This window comes from Arachis ipaensis, chromosome B5 (genome assembly GCF_059453495.1).
Source record: "Arachis ipaensis isolate K30076 ecotype BB chromosome B5, ASM5945349v1, whole genome shotgun sequence".
Lineage (NCBI taxonomy): Eukaryota > Viridiplantae > Streptophyta > Magnoliopsida > Fabales > Fabaceae > Arachis > Arachis ipaensis.
The window spans coordinates 59,827,400-59,846,108 of NC_142440.1; the positions used below are offsets into that span (position 1 = coordinate 59,827,400).

Here is an 18,709-nt window from a genome sequence, read left to right on the forward strand (position 1 = left end):
TGATCCTTCCATGAGAGATTTGGATGATTTCTCCATGAAGGATTATAGGTGTTTTCATAGGGTTCTCCCATGTAATTCACCTCTTCCATTACTGGGTTCTCAGGATCATAAGCTTCTTCTTCTGAGGAAGCTTCCTTAGTACTGCCTGTTGCTACTTACATTTCAGACAGACTCTGAGAAATCATATTGACTTGTTGGGTCAATATTTTATTCTGAGCCAATATGGCATTCAGAGTATCAATCTCAAGAACTCCTTTCTTCTTATTTGTCCCATTATTCACAGGATTCCTTTTAGAAGTGTACATGAATTGGTTATTTGCAACCATTTCAATGAGTTCCTGAGCTTCTGCAGGCGTCTTCTTCAGATGAAGAGATCCTCCAGCAGAGCTATCCAATGACATCTTGGACAGTTCAGACAGACCATCATAGAAAATTCCTATGATGCTCCACTCAGAAAGCATGTCAGAAGGACATCTTCTGATTAATTGCTTGTATCTTTCCCAAGCTTCATAGAGGGATTCACCTTCCTTTTGTCTGAAGGTTTGGACTTCTACTCTAAGCTTGCTCAATTTTTGAGGTGGAAAGAACTTTTCCAAGAAGGCATTGACTAGCTTTTCCCAAGAGTTCAGGCTTTCTTTAGGTTGTGAATCTAACCATGTTCTAGCTCTGTCTCTTACAGCAAAAGGAAAAAGCATAAGTCTGTAGACTTCAGGGTCAACCCCATTGGTCTTGACAATGTCACAGATTTGCAAGAATTCAGCTAAGAACTGATGAGGATATTCCAATGGAAGTCCATGAAACTTGCAATTTTGTTGCATTAGAGAAACTAATTGAGGCTTAAGCTCAAAGTTTTTTTCTCCAATGGCAGGGATTGAGATGCTTCTCCCATAGAAGTCGGGAGTAGGTGCAGTAAAGTCACTAAGCACCTTCCTTGCATTGTTGGCATTGTTGTTTTTGGCTGCTATGGTTTCTTCTTCTTTGAAAAGCTCTGTTAGGCCCTCTAGAGAGAATTGTGCTTTAGCTTCTCTTAGCTTTCTCTTCAAGGTCCTTTCAGGTTTAGGATCAGCTTGAACAAGTATGCCTTTATCTTTGTTCCTGCTCATATGAAAGAGAAGAGAATAAGAAAGTAGGGAATCCTCTATGTCACAGTATAGAGATTCCTTGAGGTGTCAGAGGAAAAGAAGAATAGAAGGAGGAGGTAGATAGAAGAGAATTCGAACATATAAAGAAGGATAGAGTTTGAATTGCACCTTGAGGAGGAGTGTTAGTCCTTTAAATAGAAGGATGTGAGAAGAGGGGAAGAATTTTCGAAAATAAATTAAAAAGATTTTAAAATAATAAAAAGAAATTTGAAAATTTGATTGAGATTTTCGAAAATTAAGATTGGGAAAGAAATTAAGTGATTTTTGAAAAATATTTTGAAATTAGAAATCAAAAAGATATGATTGAGAGTTAATTTTGAAAAAGATGTGATTGAGAAGACATAGTTTTGAACGCCCATCTTTTTCTGTTTGATTCCTCTGCTGAATGTTCTGAATCTTCAATTCTCTGTATTATTGACTTGAAAAGACATAGTTTTGAAAAAAAAAATTTTTGAATTTTTAATGATGAGAAACAATAAAAATGCAACTAAGATCAAATAAACAATGCATGCAAGACACCAAACTTAAGAATTTTCATATAAGAGACACTAAGAAATTGAGAATTCATATGAAAAACAATAAAACACACAAAACAAGAGAATTTAAAGATCAGAGCAATGAAATCATCAAGAACAACTTGAAGATTAATGAAGAACATATTGCATGTTTTCGAAAAATGCAAGAAGAATGCAATTGACACCAAACTTAAAAATTGATACTAGACTCAAACAAGAAACATAAAATATTTTTGATTTTTATGATTTTATAAACTTTTTTGTGATTTTCGAAAATTATATGGAAAAAGAAAATAAAGAGAATCAAAACTTTTAATAAAAATTCCAGGAATCAGGCAATGTTAGTCTAAAGCTTCAGTCTAAAAAGATTAGACATGTTTGGCCAAGCTTCAGCAGGACATTACATTCAGCAGCTAAATTGATGAGAATCAATCAGCTTTTGTGATGCTAAGAACATCACCTTGAAACTCTAGAATTCATTCTTAAAAATTCTGAAAAGTACCTAATCTAAGCAACAAGATGAACCGTCAGTTGTCCAAACTCGAACAATCCCCGGCAACGGCGCCAAAAACTTGGTGCACGAAATTGTGATCATCAACAATGGCACCAAAGGACTTGGAGCTCTTAAACGTGAATCACACTTTGTCACAATTCCGCACAACTAACCAGCAAGTGCACTGGGTTGTCCAAGTAATAAACCTTACGTGAGTAAGGGTCGATCCCACGGAGACTGTCGGCTTGAAGCAAGCTATGGTCACCTTGTAAATCTCAGTCAGGCGGATTCAGATGGTGATGGAGAATTGATAATTAAAAGATAAATAAAACATAAAATAATGATAGAGATACTTATGTAATTCTTCGGTTGAAATTTCAGATAAGCGTATGAAGATGCTTTGTTCCTCCTGAACCTCTGCTTTCCTATTGCCTTCTTTCAATCATTCATACTCCTTTCCATAGCAAGCTTTATGTTGGGCATCACCATTGTCAATGGCTACTTCCCGTCCTCTCAGTGAAAACGTTCCAAAGGCGCTGTCACCACACGGCTAATCATCTGTCGGTTCTCGATCATGTCAGAATAGGATCCATTGATCCTTTTGCGTCTGTCACACGCCCCACAATCGCGAGTTTGAAACTCGTCACAGTAATCCCTTCCCAGATCCTACTTGTAATACCATAGACAAGGTTTAGACTTTTCAGATCTCAAGAATGACCGCCAATAATTCTAGCCTATACCACGAAGGTTCCAATCTTAGATTAGAAACCCAAGAGATACGCATTCAAGCCATTGCTAGTAGAACAGAGGTGGTTGTTAGGCACATGTTCATAGGTGAGAATGATGATGAGTGTCACGGATCATCACATTCATCAAGCTGAAGAACGAATGAATATCTTGGAGAAGAAATAGACTTGATTTGAATAGAAAGACAATAGTACTTTGTATTAATTCATGAAGAACAGCAGAGCTCCACACCTTAATCTATGGTGTGTAGAAACTCCACCGTTGAAAATACATAAGAACAAGGTCTAGGCATGGCCGAATGGCCAGCCTCTAAACGTGTCTAAGATAGCATAAGACCTATCAAAGATCGATGCAAATACAATACCAAAAGGTCCTATTTATAGAAAACTGGTAGCCTAGGGTTTACAGAAATAAGTAATTAATGCAGAAATCTTTTTCCGGGCCCACTTGGTGTGTGCTTGGGCTGAGCATTGAAGCTTCCATGTGTAGAGACTTTTCTTGGAGTTAAACGCCAGCTTTTGTGCCAATTTGGGCGTTTAACTCCAGCTTTTGTGCCAGTTTTGGAGTTAAACGCCAGAATTCTTGAGCTGACTTGAAACGCCAGTTTGGACCATCAAATCTCGGGCAAAGTATAGACTATTATATATTGCTGGAAAGCCCAGGATGTCTACTTTCCAACGCAATTAAGATAGCGCCAATTGGGCCTCTGTAGCTCCAGAAAATCCACTTTGAGTGCAGGGAGGTCAGAATCCAATAGCATCTGCAGTCCTTTTTCAGCCTCTGAATCAGATTTTTGCTCAGGTCCCTAAATTTCAGCCAGAAAATACCTGAAATCACAGAAAAATACAAAAACTCATAGTAAAGTCCAGAAAAGTGAATTTTAAATAAAAACTAATAAAAACATAATAAAAACTAACTAAAATATACTAAAAACAATGCCAAAAAGCGTATAAATTATCCACTCATCACAGACAAATCAAGGAAACAGCATATGGAGTTGTAGAGGATGTCTTAGTGAAGGTTGAAGGCTTTTATATTCCTGCAGACTTCATAATCCTAGACACTGGGAAGGATGAAGATGAATCCATCATCCTTGGAAGACCCTTCCTAGCCACAGCAAAAGCTGTAATTGATGTGGACAGAGGAGAGTTAGTCCTTCAATTAAATGAGGACTACCTTATGTTTAAGGCTCCAGGACCTTCTTCTGTAACCATGGAGAAGAAGCATGAAAAGCTTCTCTCAATACAGAGTCAAACAGAGCTCCCATACTCAACTTCTAAGTTTGGTGTTGGGAGGCCAACATTAAGCTCTGAATCTCTGTGAGGCTCTCTAGAGCTCACTGTCAAGCTACTGACATTAAAGAAGTGCTTATTGGGAGGCAACCCAATGTTATTTAATTATATTTATTTATTTTCCATTGTTATTTTATATTTTCTTTAGGTTGATTATCATGTGAAGTCACAAAAACAACTGCAGAATTAAAGCAAAATGAAAAATAGCATTAAAAATAGCACATCCTGGAGGACAGGCTTACTGGCGTTTAAATGCCAGTAAGGATAACAGAATGGCCATTTAACGCCTAGTCTAGTAGCATTCTGGGCGTTAAACGCCAGAATGGGTAGCATTATGGGCGTTTAATGCCAGAAAAGGGTGTCTGGCTGGCGTTAAACGCCAGAAAGTGGCAGCAGACTGGCGTTTAACGCCAGGAAATGTAGCAAAGTTGGCGTTAAATGCCAGAATTGGCACACAGTGGGCGTTTAAACGCCAGAATGGTGCAGGGAGCAGAATTCCTTGACACCTCAGGATCTGTGGACCCCATAGGATCCTCACCTACCCCACCTCTTCTTCTCTCCTCTTCACACCTTTCCATAACACTCTTCCCCAAATACCCTTGACTAATCCAATCAATACCTCTTCCCCAAATACCCTTCACCTATCAAATCCTACCCTCTTCTCCATACTCTCTTCACCACTCACATCCATCCATCATAAAACCCCACCTACCTCACCATTCAGATTCAAACCATTTTCCTCCCAAACCCAACCCTTCATAACCAAATTCCCCCTCTCTCTTACCCTATAAATATCCCTCCTCACCACCTTCAATTTCACACATCTTACACACTTAAACCCCCCTTGGCCAAACCCACTCCTCACCTTCATCTCCTCCATTTCTTCTTCTTCTCCTCCTTTCTTTCTTCTTTTGCTCGAGGACGAGCAAATATTTTAAGTTTGGTGTGGAAAAAGCTCTATTTTTTTATTTTTCTCCATAACCATTAATGGCACCTAAGGCCGGAGAAACCTCTAGAAAGAGGAAAGGGAAGGCAATTGCTTCCACCTCCGAGTCATGGGAGATGGAGAGATTCATCTCAAAGGTATATCAAGACCACTTCTATGAAGTTGTGGCCAAGAAAAAGGTGATCCCCGAGGTCCCCTTTATGCTCAAAAAGAGTGAATATCTGGAGATCCGACGTGAGATTCGAAGAAGAGGTTGGGAAACTCTCACCAACCCAATCCAACAAGTCGGGATCTTAATGGTTCAAGAGTTCTATGCCAATGCATGGATCACTAAGAACCATGATCAAAGTGTGAACCCGAACCCAAAGAATTGGCTCACAATGGTTCGGGGGAATTGCTTAGATTTCAGTCCGAAAAATGTAAGGCTGGTGTTTAACTTGTCAATGATGAGAGGAGATCCTCATCCTTTCACTAGAAGGGTCAAATTTGATCAAAGGTTGGACCAAGTCCTCATGGACATCTGTATGGAAGGAGCTCAATGGAAGAGAGACTCAAGAGGCAAGCCGATTCAACTAAAAAGGCTTGACCTCAAACCTGTGGCTAGGGGATGGTTGGAGTTCATCCAACGCTCTATCATTCTTACTAGCAACCAGTCTGAAGTTACAATAAACCGGGCTATCATGATCTATAGTATCATGAATGGAGAGGAAGTAGAAGTTCATGAAATCATACCTCTAGAACTCTACAAGGTGGCGGACAAGCCCTCCACTTTGGCAATACTTTTTGTTTTCTGAATGAATGCTTGAACAGTGCATATTTTTGATATTGTTATTTATGAATGTTAAAATTGTTGGCTCTTGAAAGAATAATGAAAAGGAGAAATGTTATTGATGATCTTAAAAATCATAAAATTGATTCTTGAAGTAAGAAAAAGCAGTGAAAAACAAAAGCTTGCGAAAAAAAAAGAAAAGAAGAAAAAAAAGCAAGCAGAAAAAGCCAATAGCTCTTTAAACCAAAAGGCAAGAGCAAAATGCCAATAGCCCTTTAAACCAAAAGACAAGGGTAAAAAGGATCCAAGGCTTTGAGCATTAATGGATAGGAGGGCCCAACGGAATAAAATCCTAGCCTAAGCGGCTAAATCAAGCTGTCCCTAACCATGTGCTTGTGGCGTGAAGGTGTCAAGTGAAAAGCTTGAGACTGAGCGGTTAAAGTCGTGGTCCAAAGCAAAAAAAAAAAAAAAGAGTGTGCTTAAGAGCTCTGGGCACCTCTAACTGGGGACTCTAGCAAAGCTGAGTCACAATCTGAAAAGGTTCACCCAGTTATGTGTCTGTGGCATTTGTGTATCCGGTGGTAATACTGGAAAACAAAATGCTTAGGGTCACGGCCAAGACTCATAAAGTAGCTGTGTTCAGGAATCAACATACTGAACTAGGAGAATTAATAACACTATCTGAATTCTGAGTTCCTATAGATGCCAATCATTCTGAACTTCAAAGGATAAAGTGAGATGCCAAAACTCTTCAGAAGCAAAAAGCTACTAGCCCCGCTCATCTAATTGGAAATGAGCTTCATTGATATTTGAGATTTATTGTATTTTCTCTTCTTTTTATCCTATTTTGATTTTATTTGCTTGGGGACAAGCAACAATTTAAGTTTGGTGTTGTGATGAGTGGATAATTTATACCCTTTTTGGCATTGTTTTTACATAGTTTTTAGTATGTTTTAGCTACTTTATATTATATTTTTATTATTTTTATTCAAAAATCATATTTCTGGACTTTACTATGAGTTTGTGTATTTTTCTATAATTTCATGTATTTTCTGGCTAAAATTGAGGGACCTGGGCAAAAATCTGATTCAGAGGCTGAAAAAGGACTGCAGATGCTGTTAGATTCTGACCCTCCTGCACTCAAAGTGGATTTTCTGGAGCTACAGAAGCCCAATTGGTGCGCTCTCAATTGCGTTGGAAAGTAGACATCTTGGGCTTTTCAAAAATATATACTAGTTTATACTTTATCCGAGATTGGATGGCCCAAACTGGCATTTAAAGTCAGCCTAAAACATTCTGGCATAAAACGCCCAAACTAGCACCAGAATTGGAGTTAAACGCCCAAACTGGAACCAAAGCTGGCATTTAACTCCAGGAACAGCCCAAGCACGAAAAAGCTTCAATGCTCAGCCCAAGCACACACCAAGTGGGCCCCGGAAGTGGAGTTTTGCACTATCTGCACTTAGCTACTCATTTTCTGTAACCCTAGGTTATTAGTCTAGTATAAAAACTACTTTTAGAGATTTATTTTATGTCTTTTGACCATCTGAAGAATCTTATGCTATCATAGACTATTGTACACGTTTGGAGGCTGGCCTCACGGCCATGCCTAGACCTCTTTCACTTATGTATTTTCTACGGTAGAGTTTCTACACCCCATAGATTAAGGTGTGGAGCTCTGCTGTTCTTCATGAATTAATGCAAGTACTATTATTTTTCCTTCAATTCACGCCTACTTCTTCTCCAAGATATACTCTTGTACTTAATTCAGTTAAGTCAGAATGAAGGGGTGACCCGTGACAATCACCCAATCTTCATTACTCGCTTAGCCAAGATCCGCGTGCCTGACAACCACAAAGCGATCTACATGATGTTCAACGTAGTCATTGGACGACAGCTGGAGTATATTCTCTTGGATATCTAATACACGAACCGAGTCCGTGAGATTAGTATCTTCGTGGTATAGGCTAGAATAATGGCAGCATTCCTGGGATCCGAAAAGTCTAAACCTTGTTTGTGATATTCCGAGTAGGATCCGGGAAGGGATGACTGTAAAGAGCTTCAAACCTACGAATGTTGGGCGCAAGTGACAGTGTGCAAAAGGATCAATGGATCCTATTCCGACACTAGCGGGAACCGACAGATGATTAGCTATGCGGTAGCTATACCTAGTATTTTTCATCCGAGACGAAAAATCCGACAGTTGATTAGCCGTGCAGAAACCGTAGAGGACCATTTTCGCTGAGAGGATCCTACAGCTTGCCATGGAAGGGAGCACGCATGGTTGGAAGAAGGCAATAGGAAAGCAGAGGTTCAAAAGCAACAAAGCATCTCCAGACGCTTATCTGAAATTTCCACCAATGAATTACATAAGTAACTTTATCTTATTTTATGTTTTATTTATCTTTTAATTATCAAAACCTCATAACCATTTGAATTCGCCTGACTGAGATTTACAAGGGTGACCATAGCTTACTTCAAGCTGACAATCTCCGTGGGATCGACCCTTACTCACGTAAGGTATTACTTGGACGACCTAGTGTACTTGCTGGTTAGTTGCATCAGAGTTGTGAAAAGTGTGAATCACAATTTCGTGCACCACACATAAAGGCATTTAATGGAATCAAAGGTGAATTAAAATCAACCAATTAAGGCCTAAAAAGCATGTTTTCACACTTAAGCACAAATTAGGAGATAATCATGAAACCATGCTATTTCATTAAATAAATGTGGGTGAAAGGTGATAAAATCCCCTAAAATCAATACAAGATAAACCCTAAAAATGGGGTTTATCAACCTCCCCACACTTAAACCAAGCATGTCCTCATGCTTAAGCCAAGAGAGAAACAAAGGGTATCAACATTTATTCAATGTAAACTAACTATATGCAACCTAAACTATATGCAACTATCTAAATGAATGTAATTGCTTGGTCAAAATAAATCAATTCCCAAGAAGCATATATGCACAAGGGCCAAGGACTAGCAAGCCTAATCCAAAATCGAATTGAGTTATTAAATATTTTTACAAACTTGCAAGAAAAGTGATGATCATAGGTGAAAACATGTAATTGAGCATCAAACCCTCACCGGAAGTGTTTGCACTCTATTCGCTCAAGTGTTTAGGGTTGATTTACTCAATTCTCCCCTAATCATGCTTTCCAAGATTTGCTTTTCATCTAACAATCAACATTTATTCGGTGCATGTATACAAGCATCATGAGGTCTTTTCATAAGGTTGTAATGGGGCTAGGGTCAAGGTAGGATGCATATTTAGTCAAGTGGACTTGAAATTTGAATCTTTGATAAGCTTAAACTTCCCACCTAACCTATGACAACCTATACAATTCAAAGCTAACCTAACTACCCATTCTTTACTTTTTCACATACTCATGCATTTTTTTCTTGATCATAACACTTATGCATTGATTTTTATTGAATTTTACTTTGGGGCATTTTGTCCCCTTTTATTTCTTTCTTTTTCTTTTTTTTTCTTTTCTTTCTATTTTTTTTCTTTTGTTTTTCCATACTCTTTTTTTTCCTTTTTCTTTTTCTTTTGTTTTTCTCATTTTTCTTTCTTTCAAACTATATACAACAATATCAATGCATAAGGTCTATACATTTAATCAATACATGAGTATGTACCCAATTCCTAATATTTTCAACAAAAATACAAACTACCCTTTTTCTCAACCAATTCTCAACCACTATCCCAAATTTTCCACACTTGAATGATACTCACACTCACTAGCCTAAGCTAATCAAAGATCCAAATTAAGGACATTTATTGTTTTTCGCTTCAAGGATTGTAATGTGCTAAAATTATGAACAAGTGGGTTAATCGTAGGCTCAAAGTTGGCTAACAATGGAAGATAAAAGGTTAGGCTTTTTGGGCAAGTGAGCTATTTAAAATGATGGCCTCAATCATATAAATGCATGTCTATACAAAATAATGGACATAAAGAATCAAACAAATCAAGAATACAATCATAGAAAGAGAACAATTGCACACAAGAAGGAGAATAAGTGGTTATAAGACGTAACCACACCATTAGGCTCAAAACTCACAAGCTTGTGTTTTTAGCTCAAAAACATGATCCACAATATATATATAATTCAAGAAGTTCTATGAAGAATTTTACTCAAATCAATTGGGATGTTAATGTCCTATTAAGAATGTTTTTCTTGGAAAATATCATGCTTTTGACTAAGCTTATTATGTATATATATGCAAAAAGAAGAAAATGCAACTAAAAATCCTAAAAGACCTAAAAATGAAATGCAAAAGTGTTGAGATTAGAAACTTGTCACCCAAAAATGCCGACTGGTCGGACGACCTTCCCACACTTAAAAGTTTGCACCTCCTCGGTGCACTCAAAGGTGAGCAAGGGGGTACGGCGACTCTCCGGATTGCTACCTTCAACTGGTATATCAACCGGTTACTGCGTGTTCTTTCTTCCGCTTCCTTTTTTACTTGCGGTGCATCATTCATGAAAAATAGAAAATAACACCATAAGATGAGAAAATACAAAAGCAAGTGAAGCGTAAATTGTTGGAATGAGGTGAAAACCACTGGAATGAAGTGAGTGAATTAGTGTGACATTAAGGAAAGTAGGTGTGTGAGTCCTAAGATGCATGCGATCTTGAACACACACTAGCTTAAAAACTATGTCACAAAGAAGCATGCACTTCACTCATCCTAATGTGCTTGAAATGCTCTAAACTCGTAGGTTAATACACTCCAAACAAGCAATAAAGAGGCATGAGAGCATTCAAGCTAAAAATATATGGATGCATATGACCATGAAATACAATGCATTAAGGCAAATGCGCAACATCCATCAAGAACTCGCCTAATCAAGGAAAAGTATTCAAATTACATGGTGGCCAAATCATGCAATTCAAAAGGATTTACAAGCTTGAGGGCAATTCTCATCACTTGGTATTCTCAAAAGGTAAGCATGAAGAACTCAAAACCAAGTAGGAAAATATAACCTCAATCAAGGAATCCAATAAATATTATAAACATAATGATGTTAAGATAACATCCTTTTTAGTACTCAACAGCAATTAATGGTAAACAAGATTAACAATCCAACACTTACAATAAAAAATAGAAATTGAAATGAAAATCAAACTATCTAACAAACTACCTAAGTGGTTATAGATGGTGTTTGAAAGTGTTGGATAGGGGGTAGGAGAAGGTAAGAAGAAAGAAGAAGGAAAGAAATGGAAAGAGGAAAAGAAAAAAAGTGTAGTGAAGGAAGAGCATCCACGCATACGCGTGTGCATGGGGATGGTGCAATGGATGCGATGTGTACGCGTGTATCACGCATGCATGTCAATGGGTTATTTAGAGAGCGACGCGTACGTGTCCTTCACACTTACGCGTAGGTTTGCTTGCGCGTTTCACACAGTGTTCGCACGACGTTCGCACAACTCTCGGGAAAGTGGCTTAGAGGTGAAATTTTAGAATCCACGCGTACGCGTGGGTGGCGCATGTGTGTGGATGGTCGAAAATGCTTGTGTCACGCGTACGCATGGAGCACGCGTACGCGTGGATGGTACTCTGTTTTTCAAAATTTTTCTATATTTTTGCACTAACCAAGCATTCCAAACCTCCAAACAACTACCAAAACACCATAAAACCTTATTTAACCTACTAAACTACCAACTAAACTCAACAAATCAATCAAAACATGAAATTAAACTAACTACCAAAATGTACAAAAGAGAAAAAGGAAAAATTTTACCATGGTGGGGTGTCTCCCACCTAACACTTTTGTTTATTGTCCTTAAGTTGGACTTATGGGGAGCTCCTCTCAAGGTGGCTTGTGCTTAAATTCTTCTTAGAACTCTCACCAATGCTTGGTTCTCCATGGTGCCCCAAGATTTCTCAAGAGTTGCACCAAGTCTTGATGGAGTTCTTCATAAGCTTGGGGCTCCCAAAGTTGATTCTCTTCTTGTGATCCGGGATCCCACACTTTATTTTTACACCCGTCTTGGAGTTGATCATTATTAGTCTATTCGGGTGGAAAGTAAGGTAAATTCTCAATAAAGTGACCAACAATCCTCCTAGACACATCTAGTTGAGCACTATTCCAACCTTTGTATTTTATCCTCGACGTATCTACCATAATGAGCCTTGATTTGCAATGCCAACCACGAAACATCTTTCTTTTGCGCTTCATCCCAGAAAGCATCCTAAGTTGACCATCTGTCTCAAGCAACCCATATTCGAGCGGAATAATAAGCTAATAGAAATGAATTTCACCCACTCAAATAAAGGAGTAGATGGCATCCTAGGTAAAGAAGCTTCTAAGGGTCTAGACAAAGCGTATCCTACTCTCATCCTTCTTCTAAGGACCTCTACCTCCTCACAAGATCTCTTAATCTCAATCCTTTGTTCAACAATATTATCTAACTCTTTTTCCTTACTCAAATTATAAATGGGAGAATGAGGAAAATTTACCTCATTACTTTCTCTCTCGTCGGGAGAAGGTTCTTTAAGCTCAAAGGATTCACCACCACTAGAATTTGATGCTTGATCTTCATTGCCAAGGGAACTCAATTCTTGCTCTATCCCATCCAAGTCTTCATATGGAATATGCCTTGGAGGTTGTGCACATTCCTTCTTAGCATTAAATTCAATCTTCTTGGAGGGGTTCTCTTCAACTCTATGTTCCCATGGTGGTTCCGCATCTCCTAAGTCTTCAACCACTTCTTCCTTTTCGTCAACAATAATAGCTTCTTCCAATTGTTCCAACACAAAGCAATATTTTTCATCATCCAATCTCTCCTTCATGCTATGCTCTTCCTTGGATTCTTCACATGTAGCCATGGGAGTACTTTGGGGTCCCAAGCATTGGGATGCTAACCGGTTTACCACTTCGTCTAAGACGGCCGTGAATTGTTGTATATCCATTTTCATCTCCTCTTGCCCTTGAAGAAGAACACAAAGGATGTCATCCATTGGAGGTTGGGGTAGATGGAAGGGTTCATTATCTTGGGGGAAGGGTTCATAATAGGAGGGTGGTTCCTCATAGTAAGGATGTGGTGGTTCTATGTTCTTTATTTGTTCTACTTGTTGCCCAACACACTCCAATCCATTGTTCTCAAGTTGAGATTCTACAATCCCCTTCACACTACCCTCTTCGGTTGCTCTCCCGCAATCATCCGTGGACATGTGGTATAAATCCCATGCATCTAACTTTTGACGGACGGTTGCTTGAAGTCGATCCATGGTTTCCTTGAGAGATGCACATTGATATTCTTCCATGGAAGGTTGTGGTGCAAGATAGAATTCATCTTAAGGTTGAAAATTTATGTACATTGGAGGTGGCTCATCTTGGTCATGGTATGGAGGAGGTGGTTCTTGGAAGTATTGAGGTTGGGATGGTGGTTCCATATATGGTTCATATGGCTCAAAAGGTTGTTAGAATGGTGGATATGGATTAGAGTCATATGAAGGTGGTTGGTGAAAAGGGGCTTGTGAGTATGGTTGAGGGTTATGTTGTGAATATGGTTCGTAGGCATATGGTGGTGGTTCTTGAAAGTCACATAGAGATTCACCATAGCCATTGGATTTATATGCATCATAGAATGGCTCTTGTTCATAGTACATTGGTGGAGGTTGTTGCCATGAAGATTGATCATATACATATGGTTTCTCCCACCTTTAATTATCCCATCCTTAATACATATTCTCATTGAAGCTCTCATTTCCTACAACATAGTTAGAACCAAACTCATAGCCAAAGTGAGAATTCATGATAGCTAGGGGGAAGGAAAATAAAGTCAAATAAGAAACAAAGAAAACTAAATCCTAAAACTAGCAAGAACTATCAAAAGCAAACATATTCACACTATTCACATATATACAATAACCAATAACATAACACCATTGCAATTCCCCGGCAACGGCACCATTTTGATGAACGGAATTTTGATGGTTTGGAATTTCACAATTGAAATCTCATCGAAGTATAGTTTCTAAACCAACAAATAATCCTTTCATACAAACATTTGGTTGTCACAAGTAACAAACCACTAAAATTTATAACCGAAGTATTCAAACCTCGGGTCGTTCTCCCTAGGAATTGCGATAAAGTGTTCTTATTATTGGTTATGAGGTATATTTTGGGGTTTTTGAGGTAAAAGACAAGAAATGTAAATGGCAAAGAGAATAAACTAACAACTAGAAAAGCTCTTGGCAAGGAATGAGAACTAGAAGTCCTATCCTAGTTTTCCTTATCAATTGTGATGAGAATTGTCCATTGCTCCCACTTAGTTAACCTCTAACTATGGAGGAAAGTCAAGTGGATGAATTAACTTGAGTCCACAAGTCCTAGCCAACTCCAAAAGGAAAGACTAGCTTTGTGGCATTCAAATCAATTAGCAACTTCTAATTTTCAATCAACAAAGGCATTAGATAACTCAAGAGTCACCAATTACTCTACCTAGGCCAAGAGGAACAAAATCTACACTAAATTCCAACCAAGCATTTCATCAAAAACATGGAAGGCATAAAAGGAAAGTAAAAGGAATTAAACAATTCAACAATAAAGGAACATGAATCATAAGTTGCATTAAAAGAGAAAATAGAAGAAACAAAAGTGCATCAATATAAAAGTAAAGAATTACAAGAATTAAATGCTAAACTAGAGAGAGGAAGGGTAGAAGAAGAAGAAATTGCAAAGGAAAAGTAAATCAAAGCATGAAACTAACCTAGATCTAAGAAATTCTAATCTAGATCTAACCTAATCTAATTCTAGAGAGAAGTGAGAGCTTCTCTCTCTAGAAACTAACTTTCCCTCCAAAACTTAAACTAAAACTAAACTAATGATTCTAGATATTTGATTCCCCTTCAGTCCTTGGGTTAAATAGCATCAGAGATGAGTTGGATTTGGGCCTGGAAAGCCCAAAATTCGCCCCCAGCGTTTTGCCTTTAAGTGAGTCACGTGCGAGCATCGACGCGTACGCGTGGGTCACGTGTACGCGTCGCTTGACAATTCCATATCCACACGTACGCGCAATTTACGCGTATGCGTCGCCATGCGACGTCACAATCCACGCGTGCGCGTCTGCTGTGCGTGCGCGTCGATCTCAGCATCCCAAATTCTTGTTTCTTCATGAGTTCTCCTCTTGCATGCTTTTCCTCTTCATTCCTTTGATCCATTCTTAGCCTTTTCAATCCTGAAATCACTAGCAAACACATTGATGAGCGAATAATTTATACCCTTTTTGGCATTATTTTTACATAGTTTTTAGTATGTTTTAGCTGCTTCATATTATATTTTTATTAGTTTATATTCAAAAATCACATTTCTGGACTTTACTATGAGTTTGTGTGTTTTTCTATAATTTCAGGTATTTTTTGGTTGAAATTGAGGGACCTGAGCAAAAATCTGATTCAGAGACTGAAAAAGGACTGCAGATGCTGTTAGATTCTGACCCTCCTGCACTCAAAGTGGATTTTCTGGAGCTACAGAAGCCCAATTGGCGTGCTCTCAATTGCGTTGGAAAGTAGACATCTTGGGCTTTTCAGAAATATATACTAGTTTATACTTTACCCGAGATTGGATGGCCCAAACAGGCATTCAAAGTCAGCCTAAAACATTCTGGCGTAAAACGTCCAAACTGGCACCAGAATTGGAGTTAAACGCTCAAACTGGCACCAAAGTTGGCGTTTAACTCCAGAAACAGCCTAAGCACGAAAAAGCTTCAATTCTCAGCCCAAGCACACACCAAGTGGGTCCCGAAAGTGGATTTCTGCACTATCTGCACTTAGCTACTCATTTTCTGTAAGCCTAGGTTACTAGTCTAGTATAAAAACTACTTTTAGAGATTTATTTTATGTCTTTTGACCATCTGAAGAATCTTATGCTATCATAGACTATTGTACACGTTTGGAGGCTGGCCTCACGGCCATGCCTAGACCTCTTTCACTTATGTATTCTCTACGGTGGAGTTTCTACACCCCATAGATTAAGGTGTGGAGCTCTGCTGTTCTTCATGAATTAATGCAAGTACTATTATTTTTCCTTCAATTCACGCCTACTTCTTCTCCAAGATATACTCTTGTACTTAATTCAGTTAAGTCAGAATGAAGGGGTGACCCGTGACAATCACCCAATCTTCGTTACTCGCTTAGTCAAGATCCACGTGCCTGACAACCACAAAGCGGTCTACATGATGTTTAACGTAGTGATTGAACGATAGCTGGAGTATATTCTCTTGGATATCTAATACACGGACTGAGTCCGTGAGATTAGTATCTTCGTGGTATAGGCTAGAATAATGGCAGCATTCCTGAGATCCGGAAAGTCTAAACCTTGTCTGTGGTATTCTGAGTAGGATCTAGGAAGGGATGACTATAAAGAGCTTCAAACCTGCGAATGTTGGGCACAAGTGACAGTGTGCAAAAGAATCAATGGATCCTATTCCGACGCTAGCGGGAACTGACAGACGATTAGCCATGCGGTAGCTATACCTGGTATTTTTCATCCAAGACGAGAAATCTGATAGTTGATTAGCTGTGCAGAAACCGTAGAGGACCATTTTCACTAAGAGGATCCTACAGCTTGCCATGGAAAGGAGCACGCATGGTTGGAAGAAGGCAATAGGAAAGCAGAGGTTCAGAAGCAACAAAGCATCTCCAGACGCTTATCTGAAATTCCCACCAATGAATTACATAAGTAACTTTATCTTATTTTATGTTTTATTTATCTTTTAATTATCAAAACCTCATAACCATTTGAATTCGCCTGACTGAGATTTACAAGGATGTGTAGCTTGTTGGGGTGTAAGGAAGCAACATTGCCAGTCAAATATTTTGGTATTTCTTTGGGAGCGAATCCAAAATTGGTCAAGACATGGAAACCTATTATAGACAAAGTAGAAGAGATACTTATTCTGTGGAAAGTCAAAACGATTAATAAAGCTGGTAAGCTGGTACTCATCAAATCTGTGCTTAATATTCTGCCAGTTTACTATCTTACCTTATATAAGATGCCCAGAGCAGTAGTAGATAAGTTGATATCTTTGCAAAGGAGGTTCTTGTGGAGTAATGAGGACGGAAGGGATGGGGTACCTTTGGTAAGGTGGTTGTGCAAGCTCCAAAACGCTTCGGGGGTTTGGGGGTGGGCAATGCAGTACTCCGGAATACAACATTGTTGTTCAAGTAGTGGTAGTGGTTTTGTAAGGAGGATTGCCCATTATGGAAGAAAATTGTGTGCTCCTACAATGACTTGAATCCAAATGTCCTTCTTTCTTGTCAGCCGGTTCCTAATACAAAGGGTTCATGGAGGGACATTTGTCAATTGTAGATAAGAGAACAGCAAGCGAGAGATAAGATGGTCAGAGAGTTATCATTAGAGTTAGGAGATGGTAGAAGAATTCGTTTCTGGGAAGATAATTGTCTACCATGTGGTGTGTTGTAGGATGTATTTCCAAGGCTTTTCTCGGTTTCAAATCAAGTCGGATATGTAATAGGGGACTGTGGGTTCTGAGATGGGATGGAGTGGATATAGAACTTTCATTGGAGAAGGGTACTATTCCAATGGGAGTTAGAATTAGTTAACCAACTTCATGGAGTTCTACAATCTGTCAGGTTAACAAGTGAGAGGGAGGACAGAATAGTATGAAAATTTGATAGATCAGGAGTTTACTCTACTAACTCATTTGTGCAAGCTTTGCAGGCTGAGACTCTCCCGTAGGACATTACGAGTTATAGTTTCGCTAGATCTATATGGAGAGGATTAGTACCACCAAGAGTTGAGCTATTCACCTGGTTTGTGTTAGTTGGTAGGGTCCATACTAAGGAAAGATTGATTAGATTGGGCATTATTGATCACAGGGATATGATTTGTGTTTTATGTAAAAAAGAAATTGAGAATGATTTCCACTTATTCATTGGCTGTGAGTTCACGTGGCAGGTGTGGTGTGCTTGGTTATACACCTATAATAAATTTTGGTCTATTCCAGGAACTATTAAGCAACACTTTGAAAGTTAGACAGGAGCTCCTGTAAGAAAAGTCGAACATAACAGGTGGCTGATTGATTTTTTTGCTATCATTTGGGGTACGTGGTTGGAAAGGAATGTCAGGATTTTCAGAAATCAAGAAACATGCGTTGCGGAAGTTATTACCAAGTCGATTAAGAGCTACAAAGAGTGGGTTGGCTTTGTTCCGTCTAGTTGTTGATGGCAATGTCGGAGATAACTACGATTTTTTGTTTAGTGTTTGTATTTTAATTCTGGACTTTCTAAATGCTCCACCTTACTGTGTTAAGCTTTTTATTTAAAAAAAAAAATTTTGAATTCTGAAGAGACATTTTGTCGTTGGAACAAATAGTAAACAAAACATTTATTTTTTTATATTCCAAAACCTCAATTTTATTTTCAGCAGTATGTTGCAAGAAAGTTCATAAGTGCATTTGGGTGGATGTTGATCCTTATCCAACTCTAATTTTATCACAATTTACTTGGTATTATTTGCAATATTTAATCTCTTCGAAAAAGAACAATTCTTTAATTGGGGTTCCACATCTCTTTCATTGTATGTATGTATTTGGCACAAGGAGTCATGATTCCTATACAAGCAGGAGCGAAGCTTCATTGTAGAAAAGGAATAATGGTCCCCCAAACTTTAACTTCTTCTTATAAATTATATATAAATTTTAGTTTAATTTTTTAAAAGAATTTTATTTAACTTTTTATTGAAAAAAATTAAGTTTCCAGCTCCTCTTTGAGATTTAACATAATTCCACAACAGTATACAATTTCTATTCAAATGGTATTTTGATAT

General features: G+C 38.4%; 1 non-coding gene across 1 annotated transcript; it reads left to right on the forward strand.

The window, feature by feature from the left end:
* The first annotated feature begins 455 nt into the window (after positions 1 to 455).
* LOC148564349 (small nucleolar RNA R71) lies at positions 456 to 563 on the forward strand. The gene has a single exon (XR_015884073.1). It is a non-coding gene; the product is annotated as a small nucleolar RNA R71 (small nucleolar RNA).
* The last annotated feature ends 18,146 nt before the right edge of the window (positions 564 to 18,709 follow it).